General features: G+C 41.5%; 1 protein-coding gene across 1 annotated transcript in view; it reads right to left on the bottom strand.

Moving 5' to 3' along the window:
• Zfhx4 (zinc finger homeobox 4) overlaps window positions 1–13,587 on the bottom strand; it is a 183,499-nt gene extending 169,912 nt beyond the window's left edge. The window contains exon 1 of the mRNA XM_090338972.1: window positions 13,235–13,587. The gene's annotated coding sequence lies outside the window, so the exon portion shown is untranslated. The remainder of the gene's footprint in view (window positions 1–13,234) is intronic.
• Window positions 13,588–16,238: the final 2,651 nt, after the last annotated feature.

Genomic DNA, 16,238 nt, shown 5'->3' with positions numbered 1-16,238 from the left:
TGTGAAACTTTTCAAATCCTTTGTCAAGGAAAGCTTTTCCATTTCACATAAAGACCACAACCTTTAGGTTAAGTAAGACCCCAAGGTCCAGTTGCACAGGTCTTGTTACACATACTCAGGAGTTTACAGAGTAGATAGATCCTTGTTACAACCTCATTCTCTGCATTCATCTGAAGACACACAGCCAATCAGAGTCAACTCCCCTATAACAGACTGCCAGAGAGGAGGTCAGGCTTTGAGGTAAAGTGCTATTCACTCTTGGACCATGCAAGGAGCTCTTTATTCCTGTCCTTATTGGCATCAGTCCCCTTTCCTAGAGCAAGAACAAAGCCAAGTGCTCCTGTGAGGTTTATGAATAAATCAGAGGTGAGCCACTTTGAGTGCTGCCCGTGATTTCCTTGTTGACAGTGAGCACTTAAACAGCCTTCTATGACCAGCAACTTCTGGCAAACCATAAAGATTCCTAATCTGCACCCTGCTTCACTATGGGACAATTATGTGACCCACCCTTATGTTTCCTGCAAGTTTTCACGCTTCAGGCAATTTCTGCCTCTGTTTGTTCTATCTGTAAAAGTTATTGTTACAATCCCAACTGCCAGTCATCACAGGACTTGGGACACCTAAAGAAACTCCTTGTGCTGGGAAAAACTACACACACACACACACACACACACACACACACACACACACGCTCCCCAGAACAATGAAAAGTAACTTTCACATTCTTGTTATAGAAGCTTAAACATCTAAAGTGAAAAACAAGTTAAATGGTTCACTGACGGGCACAAAAGTATCAACACTCATACATACAAACACACAAGGTTTCGTCACCTGTGTGCTCTAGATATGTGATGTTTCCCAGGAATCTCTAGGAGCTTCAACTTCTTATCAGTGAAAACAAGGAGATTTTTGTACTACCCCATTCCAATGGCCTCAATCTATGATTCTATTATGAAACCCATTTAGATTGCACTGGAAGAGAAAATTCTGTGGAATTTTCCAACATAGAATGAGCTGATTTTGACATTACAGATTCCCCTTCCCCACTCCTGACCTTGATTTCAAGAAGAACTGATTCTAGTAGCATAAGAAACTGAAATTTTCTATGAATGCTTTTAATTACCATTCATTCATTCATTCACCAGACATATACTGTGCACCAAAGAGTTGCTAATATATATCACCAGTGTGGATGGACCTGGGTACTGCCCTCAAAAAGGCTTCAATTTATCTAATGAAATCCTTAAGAAAAACACACACACTCCCCCCCCACACACACACAATTCTAAATCATTGTTTCCTTTACTGAAGTATATCCTTATTGCAATCAATATTCACTCTCTGCATAGATGTAAAGAAATGTGCTCTAAATAAACTGTCAATTTAAGGTCCACGGTGTACTTTAATTTTTAAGAAACATTTTAACTATTTCACGAACAAACATATACAAATATTAAGCAAAAATCAAACACAAAATCAGGTACTCACAACCCAAATGCAGTTATATTTCTCATAAAATATAAATAAATTTTCAAAATGTTTATTACAATTATTAAAGTGGAATTCAAAATTATTAAGGCCAAAAATGTTTAAACTATAACAGATATAGTTCATTGTATGTATGGTTCAAAATTGTTATAAACACACACACACACACACACACATATATAAAGTTCAATAACCTAGTTTATTCTCCATAAAACGTTATTACACAAACATAAAGAACTGTGTTATCTTCTCCAAATTAAGCCAGGGAGAGATCCAAAACTTGGTAATAAAATCCCCTAAGAAAATGTAGGGGTTCTATAGATATTACTGCATTTTTAAGAGTTGTATTTTTGCTGTAAATTGATGCTAGCAGGAACAGTATTTGTATTTCTTTCATGGCATTACAAAATATTTTAAATAGAAAGGTACTTCTATGACTTTTAGTCTGATGTTGGAAAATCCCCTAATTCACAGGCTTTCAGGCAGACTGGATCAACTACAAAACTAAAATAAGCATTGTGGTCTCTTCTATTATTGTATGTAATGGACAGTCTGGAATCTTCAGTTTATGTGGATTGACCAAGCGCTGAATTATTTAAAACTGTTTCTGTCCTAATTTGCTTCTCAGATAAACGAAGAACCAGAAACACACTAAATATCTAGAAGCCCTGAGAACCAAACCAACTCGTGATGATGTAGTGTCAGACAATATATGGAAGACTGGCTACTCAGCTAGATGCCATCAGGGTACCTGCCAATGGGAAAACAAAGGAGACAAGACTACTGCTTTTCTACACAACTTCTGTCTCCTTCTCCCACAGAGAAGGCATCTTTACAACATCTATGTAGGTTTGCTTTATCATGAGCTCACTAATTAGTTGTTATATTCAAGACAGCTATGGGGGGGACATATAGTATGGCTATCGAACCCTGTCATATTCACGTAATGTTTTAATCTTATGTAACTTGCACAATGTGGAAACTGAAGAAATGAGGAAACTGAGGCTCAGAAAGATAAAGCAACTTGGGTAAATTCACATATTCAAGAATTTACCCTGACTATCTGATATAATCGCTGTGGGTAATTCAGTTGTCATTTTAGATTTTCATCTAAAATTCAAATGAAAAGAAACAAACTCATTTTTTAAAAAAAGGAAGCAGAATCAAATGGCACTTGGCTCTACTTGTCACTGTTTCTGTACACTAGTTGCATCTAAAACTTCTCAGCCTTGTCTCTATTTATTTTCCATATGCAGAATAGAAACATCGTTCTTGTTCACACTGTGTTCATGATTATTAAAAGTACATTTTAGGTCACTGAGATCATCAGTATTTTTATGAGCCACAGACTCTTCTTGGCCTGGAAGCACTGTCTCTTACCTCTAACTTAACATAAAAAACTGCTTAACCACTATAGTGATAAGAGGCCATCCACAATCTACTTGATTCTTCTCAGTCACAATCTCTCTGAGAAGACACTATGACTGTTGGACTGCCATAGCCTAATTTGCCTTTTTCTACCCTTTACCATACTGGAGATTTTCATATTCATTCATACCATGAGCCCTTTTCAATATACCTGAGCAGCCATAGTCCTTCAGTAATACAGTATTTCAGTTCTGTCTTCACATGCACAACCCATTTTGTAAGTCAATGATAACTCCTCCTGAACTCAATATCCCACATTATCAAAGAAGCCAAGTATACAGGCCATTTTCCGGCTCCGATATTTTTTAATACCTTGTCACTCTACCTACTCTCTTCTGTTGAGACTGTGTTGGCCAGTTCTTAGAAAATGAAAAACAGTGAGTGAGTATATAGAAAGAAATTCCACAGAGTACCACTGTGAGTGCGTCTAAAGAGGAAAGGGAAGCGGTAATGTGGAAAGAAGGCCAATGTGTAGATATGAGTTTACTTGCTCCTAGAGAAGGAGAATGTTATGGAAGCTGAACAACCATATCTACCGCACCAAAAGAGATTATTAATTTTTAATTAATGGCATGAGTATTATTAACATCATTCTAAAATATATGCTTTCAAAAAAGAGAGAGACAGAATTATAAACTGCTTTTGAGAGGACCCCTATGATTAAACTCCTGCAGGTAAAATAAAAGAGTCCTTGAAAACCATAAATCTACTGATGACTTGGTTTCTTCAACTTATATCTTCAAGTAGGTAAATTCAAGATTCTCAGAAATACAAACAAACAACTTGTGAGGTTTTATTTTGTTTTGCTTTTAACAATACTAAGGAGTATAATATGCCATCTCATTTCTTTCTGTATGTTAACACTGTTACAACTATGGATTTCTATTCTTCTTTACAGTGAAGGAAATAATTTTATGGACAGTTATAAGATGCCTACTTTCACCCCATGTCAATTTTCTCTGGCTAAAATGATTCTGACCTAAATAAATATTTGCAGACTGTTTCTGCTCTTATAGCTAGAAAACAATGGAGCCTACAAACTTTGCCTTTAAATGTAAATGTACCACCACCATTAAAGGTAAAGTACCACCATTTAGTAATTATCATCAAAGCACAGGTGTAAGCCAAAGACAGGTAATCACCTATCATTTGAATATCTGATACTGGAGTGTCAACTTCTAAGCTGGGTGTGCAAAATATTTATTCAAAACCTTCATGGACCATCAGGTTATTCTGTCATTTTCACTAAGTGTATTCAAATCTTAAACTGTATGAAATTTTTTAACCCTTGCATGTTGAAGTGGCTAATTGTACCAGGAATATTACTGGTCAACTATAACTTTAGCCTCTTTAAGTTAAGTGCATGCATGATTCAAATATGCCTCAGCCAGGCAAATATTTTCTTCACTCACAAAACTTTAAAGGAATAGCGGAGTAGGAAGCAGCCATTCTTGAGCTGAGGATTTTACATCAAATTTGAAACCATATCAACCTTTCAAGGCAACTTGTGAACTTCCAAAACTAGGGAATTAACAAAACATCAACTCCAGCAAGATCACAAGGAGTACAATCCCTATGCAAGAAAATAATGCCATTGAGCCCTCATTAAAAGCCCATTTCTTCCTTAGCCATCAAAGACTGTGAGTGCACTAAGATCTTGGTTATATCATCAGGGATAACTCAAACAAGTGCCAAGAGAAATTGTGCACTTTCAGTTCTCACATGTGTCCATCTGTTCACATATAAACATATATTCTGTTTTCTGTCTCATTCCTACAATCTTGATATCAGAATACCCTGGGCTTTTGCCCATTTCCTGAGAATGCAGACATCACATAAGCTACTATTAACCCATGTGTGATCCACTTCCACGGTGGCTGGAACACTGCCAACTACAACACATGGTGCCTGGTTAACAATGTCTTAAAATATAAATGAATTTATTTTTTAAATTAGCACATTTTTCTTATGGAAATACCTTAATAAGCCTTTATACATGTAAAAAAATAGCCTCCATGTGGATTTTTTTGTTCTTTTAAGACTTTTTTCAAGCATATCATAAAGTTAACCATAAAAGTTTCTGAAACAATCCAGAATTTCTTGACAAATTTTAAAAAGGAGTGTAATAAAGAATTTGGGTGACTTTATAACAAAGATCAAACACTTTTCCTTTATAATAAATATGCTACACACAAGAGGCAGCCCTTATACTTTAATTTATGTGAAGCACTTCTGATTTCCCAAGTTTCCAAATAACCATCTTAATAGTACCTCAGCAACTGAACCACTAAAGTGATACAGTAAGTGGAAGTCCTGCCAGCTAGCAACAAACCACTCAGGTTAATATCTGGTGGGTTACTTCAGCCCTGCTCTGAGGCAGTCTTCAGTGGATCATTTGTGTTGAACCTAAACCAGAAAGAGCTTATTTAAAATGAATATCTATAAATAATTATCTACACTCCTATCAATGTACATACATACAAAGGAACCAATTCCCACCTTTGAAAAACTCTTAACATGTATGGCATTTTAACTGCCCTAATGGTGGCTGAAACAACATCACTGAAATCTCTGATCTCATTGTCAACTAATGACCAGTTACAGACCCAACTAGTGACAAGGGAAAATCTTACTTTGAATATTTCTCAGAATAAAGGCTATCTCACTTAGGTGAGTAAAAGAGGCTTATCCTTAAATGAAGCATGTGATAGACTGACCATAGCCCCATAAAGACAGCAGTCAGAACTTTATGAGTTAAATCCTAAGAAAGCATAACTATATTTTCCAACTCTATTCTCTTCTTTTATACCTTCCCAGTAGCAGAGCTGGTAGGCCTCTTAAACAACTTAACATTTCCGAAGTCAGAACACACAACTCATTCCCAAGTGAAGCATTCTGCCAATTGATAGTTATTTTCAGTCAATGGGGTGGGGTCACTATCTGTTCCATCCTTAGATGAATCAAGTATGCATACCACACTACTGGCCTCTCTTAAAATAATTGTTGTTGTTGTAATTGTTTGCTGGGTAATTTTGTGTGTATGTATGCGGGGTGCCAGCAAAGTGCTGGGTAATTTGTGATATGCACTAGGCAATATTTGGCTAGGCCGGCATGTTTCTGAAAGCTCCTACATACAAATTTCTGCTGATCACCCTCGGGCTTCACTATTGTCATAAGTATTATATCCCAATGATGATGGAAACTAAGGACATCTTAGAAAGTTGCTGAAATCTGAGCCACTGCTTGTTTTCTCAAGTCTTGGACAAACATAACTTTAGACAGAGCAGGGCACAGACATAAAGAAAGAGAAGTCTGCATTTCCATCTTCCTTTCATCTTAGTCATTCAGTCAGCCATTCAGGACCCTATTCAACAGAGCTTTTCATTATGCAAAAAAAATGCTAATCCTTTTCCGATGCTTTCACACTTGTATAAACCCCCATTCCTTCAACTGAAAAGCAATTATATCAGTTTACCTTTCTGTTAAAAACAGGATTAATATTCCAATAACAGAATCCCCTGTCTTTTTCCTATCTTTTTTTTCCTCTTTTGCATTAAGAGTCTAGAGATTATTGGTAGAGACATTCTTGGAACAAGAACACATTATTTTAAGTATAAGTATGTTAGCTAATATGTAGAAAAAGTATAGTAGAAGAAGAAAAAGTCCTTTAGTTACTGCAGAAACTCTTCTGTTACAGAACTGACCTTCCCTGTACATATGCCCAAAGAGAATGAGGCTCACTCTGGTCTATTAATCAGAAACAAATTATGAAAGAATGTAGCTGGACTGGTTGACACTATCCGGTCTTGGGAGACTCAGTAACAGCCTAGTAACAATGTCCTCTTCATGGGTAATGAACAGCCATGACAAATGGGGCAGAGAAACTATTTATTTGCATATGCAAATTCCCACACAAGGGAAACATGTACAAACAAGTGTCATTGTAAGGTGGATTAGGCAAACAACGCTTTCTTTTTAGGACATTCTGAAGCCCAGAACATTAGTCAGCACAATTAAACCCAGTCTCCATGGAGACTAATGAAATTTCACCATGGTATGAGTTAAATTAGATAGCTAGTTATGTGTTTCCACAATCCAACTTGAAATCCATTATTGCTTCAGAACAATACAGCAATTGTGTCTAGCTGATCTTTGCCAGCTCAACAAGCTCCTAAGTTGACAATTTGCATATGTTAATATAATTAAGCACTAATTACATGAAACTTGTACATATTCACATGCACTTTCCCTGGGCGCTTCTCAGTTTGAACCTTGGCCAAGTCTTTAACCCTTGGAATGGATTGGGGGTAGGGGGAGAAGAACCCTCTGCCTGTGGGTACAGCCCCTAGGCAGACAGGGAAAGACTCTTCATTTATGAACACAAAGCTTAACCTGGCTTCTCATATTTCTAGCAACAATGACAGAAAATGTTTTGTGAGTGTGCCAGTGACCAGAGATGAGGGAGATGAAGGGGCTGAGAATGTGGCTAGTATTTAAAGACTCATAACAAATATCTTCTCAAAGAAAAGCAATCACATTCATTTCAGGAAAATGTTAAGAGTTTGCTCTCATTGACATTGTCAAACCTTGGGAGACACAAATGGTTTGACAACACAAAAACAGCAAGCAGAAAAGGGAAAAAGAGTCAGAAGCACCTAATGAGTTTTACATAAATATATGCAGAGGCAATTAAGCAATGTTAATTACTATGACAGCAGTTAATTGAATATAATTAGATATTTTAAGCCACTGAATAAAGCATAGTTAAGATTAATTTCATTGAGATTAATTGTAAATAAGGATAGATTAGTTCTGTGTTTTGACAGGCATAAAAAGTAGTTGCGCAAATTAAGCAGGAGTGTGGCCACCAATCCAAAATATCATATATTATTTTAATGTCACACCTCAGAATCATCCCTTCAATAAACATGACTTTTCAAAACCCAAACAGACAGGAATCTTGAAGAAAAACAAACAGCTTGCAGAGATTAAAGAGCCTTTTGTCCTGTTTCATGTGCGTTTCTTTTAACAGACTAAATTAAGCGAGTCTGGTGTAAGTTTTTTAGGAAGGAACATTTCACACTGAATGGAAAAAATGTTCTATCACATATGAAATTCGTGCAGCTGTGCGGAACGTCGTCCAGATGGTTTAAGACTATAAAACACGACCAAATGATAGACAGTAGACCTTCCCCAGATTCTGTGATAAAGTCACAATCTTTTCTTTTGACCCCCCCCATTTCTGCTTTGTATTAATTCTGACCCAGTCACATGTACTTTCCTTTATTCCCATACATCTCCAAAAGAGTCAAATCAAACACTGTCCCTACTAAGTGCTTAGAGACTAAGCAGAAAAACAGAATTGAAGAAGGCCTCATTTAACAGACATCAGCTACGTCATCCAGCCACACAATGCACTGATAGCTCTGACAACAAGGTATGCAAATGACACCACTTGATTATTACTCTCACAAACAATGGTTTCTAAAAATACTCCTTAGTGAAATGTTGCTGAGTGGAAAAAAAAAATCTCTCCCTTCCAATACTCTCACACCAAACTAATTCATGCATACTCCGTAAGAAATTAACATAGTCCTCAAGAATGCTGAACAAATCACTAATAAGAAAGGAACTTCCATTGATTTAGAAATAAATCAATAGATGATTAACATAATATTTTTAAAGCAGCAGCATGTGGATATATATATGCTACATAAACATATCTATTATATTTTCAATACCTTTTAGCTCTTAATCGAACAAGGGCTTTACACTATTGAGCCTGGCTCTACACTGCCTCTCAACTTGCTTAGGATGCCTTTAAGTCTTTATAACGAAAATCCTAAAATGGTCTGTGAAACCAGACTTCGACAAGCCATTCCTGCAGTGAAAGATTTTAAATCATCCAGCCTCTTCTAATAGACTTGAGACTTATTGAGGTAGAAACCATAAAAAATGAAGAAGGGAAATTTAATCCCTGAAATATTGATTTGCACATTAATATCATATAGGCAGAGGGCAATTTGGCTTCGTGGAAATGACACATTGTCGACCCTTGGTGAAGTCAGAGCCAATCTAACTGCTGAACATGTCTGAATCTCAAGAGTTATTAAGGGCTTCCCTTCTTGCCTTTATGACTTTTCTTCAGTCTACCAATGCAATCTTAAATGTATTATCTTTAAGAAATAATTGTAAAACCTCAGGGGTTTTCCAGTTAATGGAAAGGAGGCCAAACCACATCAGATTCTGAAATGCAACATTAAACCCTTGCAATCAACAAAACCACCTCAATTCTCATCCATCCAGGGCAGGATCTAATATTGTTATTAGAGATAATCAAATTTCATTGTGTAAATTTAGGCTCATGGTCAGAATGGAAGCAGTAAATTCTGCAATATTAAGCAGTGATTTTCTTAGCCTCCTTTATGTTTTCCTTTGCTGGTGCAGCGTCTTCTAAAATAATCCAACTAGCTCAAAATTAATGAACAGATTTGGGTTCATTTAGTAAAAAAAAAAAAACTGCAAAAGATTGCTATGGAGCTGAGCACAGCTGTCTCATTTGTAACTTTAAGTGGCAACTTTCACTTTGGCAGATCCAGAACCCACTATCTGTCTAAGCCCACAGTTGGTGCTATTGCTTTGACTTACACAGCTGGTTTACCTGACCTTTCTTTGTTCCTTGGGTACATTTCACTTTTCAGATTTATGGGATTCCCCCCATATATCACTGACCCTAGCTTCATTGTGATAAAAAATGAAAACACTCAAATATGAGTTTACTTTTTTTCTAACACAAAAGCAGCCAGCTACTGAATAAAAACACACTGATGCTCTCCCTAGTTTATCCCATAAATATTAAAACCATTAAAGTAACTGTATAAACCTTAGGCTCCCCCCACACTGTAGCCAGGTGCAAGAGGTTAAAACAGCTGGCTAGCCATCTTTTATTTTTGTGTGCCTTCCTGTTGATTGAAACCACAATCCTTGAAAAACTATCAAATATTCCCCTAAGGATTTTTTTTTAAGGAAGAAGAAAGAGGGGGAGAAGGAGGAGGAGGAGGAGGAGGAGGAGGAGGAGGAGGAGGAGGAGGAGGAGGAGGAAGAAGAAGAAGAAGAAGAAGAAGAAGAAGAAGAAGAAGAAGAAGAAGAAGGAGAAGAAGAAGGAGAAGAAGAAGAAAAAGAGAGGAGGAAGAAGAGAGGAGGAAGAAAGAGGAGGAGGAGGAGGAGAGGAAGAAGAGGAGGAAGAAGGAAGAAGAGGAGGAGGAAGAAGAGGAAGAGGAGGAGAAAGCCTTCATTCTCTTTAGTGTACTTCTCAATGAAGGGAAAAAAAAAACTTAAAACATAGTGAAAGATAGTGAAATAATCCCAAATAGCTCCTTTCTGTTTTAGTTTTAAACCCATTCTTTTCAACAATATCTACGCACACTTCTTTTTATTCTTCAATTAGAAGAGGAAAGAGCAAGATAGAGAGGGAAAAAGAGAGAGACAGAAGGGGGAAAAAAGAAAGTCTGAGCTTGCTCTGTCCGTTTTGCCAGTAAACATAAAGTAAAACAAGAGTGGATGGCACTGCGAGTGTTACATACCCGGGCTGTGTTTTTGCATTGCTCTCAATGGAAGCGATCGATGCCTGTGTCACTGTCGCGTCCCAATCGCAGCCAAGTCTCAGCCTTAATCTAAGCAACACCCGAAAAGGCAGCGGCAGCCACAGCCTCTCCCTCACTCTTCCATCCATCCACCCAACTAAAAATATAATACTACATATGAGCTTTAACCACTCAACGTTTATAGGGATCAAGCCACTGAAAATCCAGGAGAACACAATAAAAAAAAAAAAAAAAAAGAACCTCCTGTCTCTCCTCTCCCTCTCTCTCTCTTCCTGTCTCCTCTCTCTCTCCCTCTCTCTCTCCCTCTCTGTCTCTCCTTTTGCCATCTACATGATCCTTGATTAAACATGGAACAGAGTTAATAAAAAAAAAAAGGCGGGGGGGGGGGGAGGACTCAGGAGAGGAAATGCAACTGTCAGAAATCCGGACGGCCAGATTTCCTGGTGAACCTGCCTCTGAGTCAGTGTCAATCCACCATCTTCGGCCAGTGAACTTGTCTTTGGGTTTTTGTTTGCTGGGGGTTGGGGGGGGGGGGTGTTGTGGTGTGTATGTTTTTTTTTTTGGAAGGGGGAGGGGAAACGCAAGGTGGGGGCCGGAGGCGGAGGGGGGGAGTAAGAAGACTCTGTGGGTCTGAGAGTGTGTTGAGTGTGTGTGTGTGTGTGTGTGTGCGCGCAGGGGTCGGGGGGGGGGGGAGATCCGTGTTTGCGATCTGAACCTCTCGTACCTACAAGGAAGGGTGTCTCTCCGAACGGTAGCTAAAACCTCACCAGAACCGCTTGGAAGTGAGGAGTCGCGGCTAAAGGAGTCCACCAGAGCCTCCTCTCCGGGCCGGACCCCAGCCCAAGCCGGCCAAAAAGGAGGACCCCCCCTCCCCGCCCGGATCGCAGGTAACAAAAGAAATACAAACCAGCACACGATCTTCTGGGGGAAGGGGCGCAGGGATGGGGGGGCTTCTGTAACTTGCTCATCGGCGGAGAAACTTTATACAATTTCATGAGAAATTTTATTATTCATATATAGAGATAGATGTGAAGGTTTTTTCCGGTAGAAAAAAAAAGAATGGAAGGTAAGGGTAGAATAGAAAAATAATAAGGAGAAGGAGGCGAGACCCGGCGCATTCCAGCCGCATTCCCCGAGCCGCTCGGGCCGGCGGGAAGGCGCGCTCGGTGGCGGGAGAAAGCTCTGCAGACACCAAACCCTTTTGGGGCTGGCCGGGGGGAGAAGAGGGGTAACCAGGGGATGAATCAGTTCTCCCGGTCGGCCACAGCCCCTTGGTGCACACACGCGCGCACACACACACACACGCACACACACGCCCTTGACAAAAAAAAAAAAAGATTTTGACCCCCTCACGCCCGCTCCCCGCTAAGGCACACCCGGCTGCCAGGGTGCCCGCAGCTCCCGGGCCCCGGCCCCGAGGCCCGGCGACCCCGCCTCCTAACGGACCTGCCGCGCCCGCGCCCCGCGCCCGCGCCCCGCGCCCGCGCCGCGGCCGCCAGCCGGGCCGCCGCCCGCCCCAGCCGCCCGGCGTCTACCTGCAGCCCGGCCCCGGCGCGCGCCCGGTCCTTTCCGAACCCTGCGCCCCGGGCGCACCACACCCGGGCCTCCGCCAGCCCCGCACCACCCGCGCCCTGGGGGAAGAGGGTGGGAGAGGCGGGGGGAGGAGAACTTGAGAAGGAGAAAGGGGGGGGGGGAAGGATGGGGAAAAGGGGGGGAAAGAACACAGGATGAATAGGGTGCGGGGGAGGGTAGATGGGGGGAGAACGAGAGAGAGAGAGAGAGAGAGAGAGAGAGAGAGAGAGAGAGAGAGAGAGAGAGAGAGAGAGAGAGAGAGAGAGAGAGAGAGAGAGAGAGAGAGAGAGAGAGAAAAGCAGGCTCCAGACCCCGTCGACCCGCGTCCAAACTTTGGGAGGGTGGGAGGGCGGGCTGGGAGGCGGGAGCCATCTCGGGACCGGAGGGCCGGGGCGCGCGGGCTCGGGGCTCGCGGGGACCCCGGGGCGATGCCCGCGCCGCCGCCGCGCAGCTGACAGCTCCCCGCCACCGGCCACGAGGGAAGCCCCGGGAGCGTGGGGACAGGCACCACCCGAGAAAGCCGGTGGGTGGGGGGGAGGGGAAGAGAAAGAGAAATTTAAAAAATAATTAATAATAATAATAAAACAAAACAAAAACTGCTCGGCCAGACGTCACTTCATCCAAAAGTTAAACCCCGAAAAACGTAGCTCCCCGCCCCCACCACTGAGAAAGTGGAAAACCGAGTCCCCCCCACGCCCCCAACACCACCACCGCCACCACCCCGGCCCCGAGCCTCCGTCCTCCCTCGGCGGAGCGAACCCCGAGCCCAGAACAGACAGGGAGAGGACAGAGGGGCCGGGCGGAAGAGATGGTCGGGATGAGGGGCCGGGTGCGGGAGCCGAGGGCGAGCGAGCGAGCGAGCGAGGGGCTGAGACGGAGAGAGGCGGAGAGGGGGAGAGAGGGAAGAGAGAGAGAGAGGGGAGAGAGAGCGAAAGAGAGAGAGAGAGAGAGAGAGAGAGAGAGAGAGAGAGAGAGAGAGAGAGAGAGAGAGAGAGAGAGAGAGAGAGAGAGAGGAGACAGGGGGAGAGAGAGAGAGGGAGCGAAATATCAAAGATTGTGCAAGATCAGGCTGGAAAGATAATCGATACTCGACCTAAATTTAACACAAACTACTCAATAAAAGTTAAAGAAAAAAAACTTACTTTCCATTTCCCCTGCAGTTCCTACTCGATCTTCGCCTCTTTTTTTTGTTGTGTTTTGTTTTGTTTTGCTTTGCTTTTATTTTACTTACAGCTGATTACATCCAAGTCAAAACCAGAGGGTTCATTTAAAAAAAAAAGAATAAAAAAATCAAAAAAAATAATCCTCGAACTTTATTGGGTGAAAAATAAAAAATCGCTGGCGTAGAAACTGGAGAAGGGGGGGCCCTGGAGCGGTCCTCGGGGGTCCGGAGGAGTTAAAGCATGTGCCGACCGCGGTCTCGCTGTTTGGTTGTGAAGGGGTTGGGAAAAGGAGGGAAGGAAATGAAAATCCGATATGTCTTTATTCTGCTAATTATTATCGTTTTAGCCCTGTTTAAAAAAAATGGCTGATTAAGTTGAGTGCGCATGTCTTTGTGTGTCTATTCCCGATATGCACTCTGGGAATGAGAGAGAGGAGAGCGAGGGAGAGGGAGAGGGAGGAGGGGGGGGGGGGAGAGAGAGAGAGAGGTGTAATTAGTGAGGTGATCAACATTCCCCAGACTGAAAATGACGCGCAGCCGGGACTCGGAGCAGCCCGGGAGCTTAGCGACTTCCCAGGCTCCGAGCACTGCGGCTGGAGCCTGAGGACCCGGGGCGACCGCAGAGAGCCACGGAGGATGGGGGCGGGGGGGCTCCGGGGTTCACACCCCACGCACCCCTGCGCACAACTCCCAAACTTCAACATACACACACGCGCGCTCACACACACACTCACGCACACCGTGGAGAGAGAGAGAGAGAGTAGGGAGAGGAAGAATATAAAATATAAATGCCACCAAAGCAATGCCCTTTAACAATTCGAGATTTTTCCCCCGTTTTTAATGAGAACAAGTAATTACTATCGGACTAGAGATGTGTTTACTAGGGAGCTTGACGGAGAAATCTGGGTTAAGGTGATGAAGAGCTTTTCTCTATCCGTTTTATTATACTTAAGCACACGAACCGCACACTTTGATGGCGAAAAGCGGGGGTCTGAGCAAATATGCAGATGTATGTAAATAAAGGGTTCCTGGCTGTGTGCAAACACTGCACCCGGCCCAGCCTATTTCAAAGAAGGAATTAGCCTCTGGATCCGCAGGCATTCTATTTAACCTACCATCTTTCTCCCTTGCGTTGGCATAAGAGAAAACCCAAGGCTAGCTGGTGGAAGCGGTTAGTTTAGTCAAAGTAAACTTCCAAATGAGAATAAGTAGCAGTTACAAGGGTGATGGAGGTACTGTTCTAGCTTTTATGTAATATTCTTGAATATTTTATCAGAATTGCGTAAGTTCAATGTAATAGCTTTAAGAAGACTTGGGGGGGGGGACCTTTCATCTCTGGAGTCTGTTGAGTTATCTTTCTTGAAGCACGTTATGATGAATTTTAAAACCCCCACTACAGATCTCATTAGAATGAAATATACTTGGTATTTTCTGGTACAAAATTTAAGGTGGCTGATTCTCATTTGAAAATCTAATTATCTCTTTCCAATATTACAGATGTGAATATGAGTGACACTTTCATTAAAAGATAATTAACTAAAACTCAGAATAGACATACTTTTAAATACCCCCTACTGAATATGAAATCCTCCCACACTCACATGCACTGCTACTCAGTATCTTGATACAGTGCTACAGCAGAGGTCACAACTGACATCTTGTATGTAATACTTCAAATGTAGGAATTCTAGACAGAGGGTAAGAGTAACAAATCAAATGAGTTAAAAACAGGAAATGCCACAACGCCCAGTTTCCTGGACAGGTGAGCATCAGCTACTTTTGAGCTGACAGGCCTTTGATGTTCTGGGTTTCTGCTAGCAAACCTTGTCTTAGGCCTTAAGTGCCAAATCTACCAAATATCAACAGAAAGGTTTATGACACACGTGCTTGGAACTAAAGAGAATGCAAACACGCACTTTTCTGGATCTCAAGCTTTTCATTATCAGGGAACATTTGGAAAATCCTAGGGCTGATGCAAATGGAATTAGAAACCAAATAAAACACCTGGGAGAATAAAAAGCATACTTCTGAAAAGAGCAGACATAGGCCCTGCTCAGGAAAGCCGCTTGCCTTCAGCAACTGGCTAAGGTTACATGAAAGTCCAGAGGCTTGGAGCAGACAAGAAAACCTAGATATGGTATTTATTAAGATAAAAAGTAAATCACCACCTTAGGAATCTGGATTCAGTACTTGTAGCCGTGTTTTAGAAGTCAGGGCTACTAAACATTAAGGGAAAATAATCTGCCTTTCCAAAGAGCATATTCCATCTCCCACTTCTCTGAGAAGAGATCTGCTCCTAGCGAAAGGTTTCCTGAGAGTTTAAAGTTACATTGTTTACAACCCCACCTTGATATAGCAACTGCATCACCAATTAGCTAGTAGTATCTGATTGCACCTCATCAGGAGTTATCCATGTGCCTTAAGAAACATGCATGCACACAGGGGTAACATTTAAATTTTCTGTAACTTACAAGTGCAAAAGGTGTTTATGTAGCGTTACTGTTTACTGAAAAACACCCCAGAGAGTAAAGGTTCTGGCTTTCAAAAAAAAAAATTTTTTTTTAAGGTGTGGGCTTGGGGGGGGAGGGGTTGGGGACTTTTAAAGAGACTGAAGGGAAATGAAGGCAAGGAAACTTTCAGGTTCAAATCAGAAAAGATCAAGCCCTTTGCTGGAGAGGGTCCGTGTACAAGACCACTGATGGAAAAACCATTTCCTGCGATTTCAGACGGGTAAATGCGTATGATGAAGGAAACACCTGAGGACAATAATTCTGTTTCAGGCTCAGGTGAAGAAGGGGCTCTATTTCTGCCATAGAAGAATAAGGAAATGATGATCTTTTCGTTTTCAAGTCTCTTAAAAAAAGGAATTCTTTGCTTTTTTCTTCCCTGAGATGTCATCAATAATATTAATGTCATTAATGTCAAAACAACAAATGTCAGATCAGGAAAAATCATTGGAAAATTTAGTAGCTATTTCTTCTTTT

This window comes from Megascapheus bottae, chromosome 9 (genome assembly GCF_031878675.1).
Source record: "Megascapheus bottae isolate mThoBot1 chromosome 9, mThoBot2.hap1, whole genome shotgun sequence".
Lineage (NCBI taxonomy): Eukaryota > Metazoa > Chordata > Mammalia > Rodentia > Geomyidae > Megascapheus > Megascapheus bottae.
Note: the sequence above shows the minus strand (reverse complement) of the source record. Positions and strands in the feature narration are given on the sequence as shown.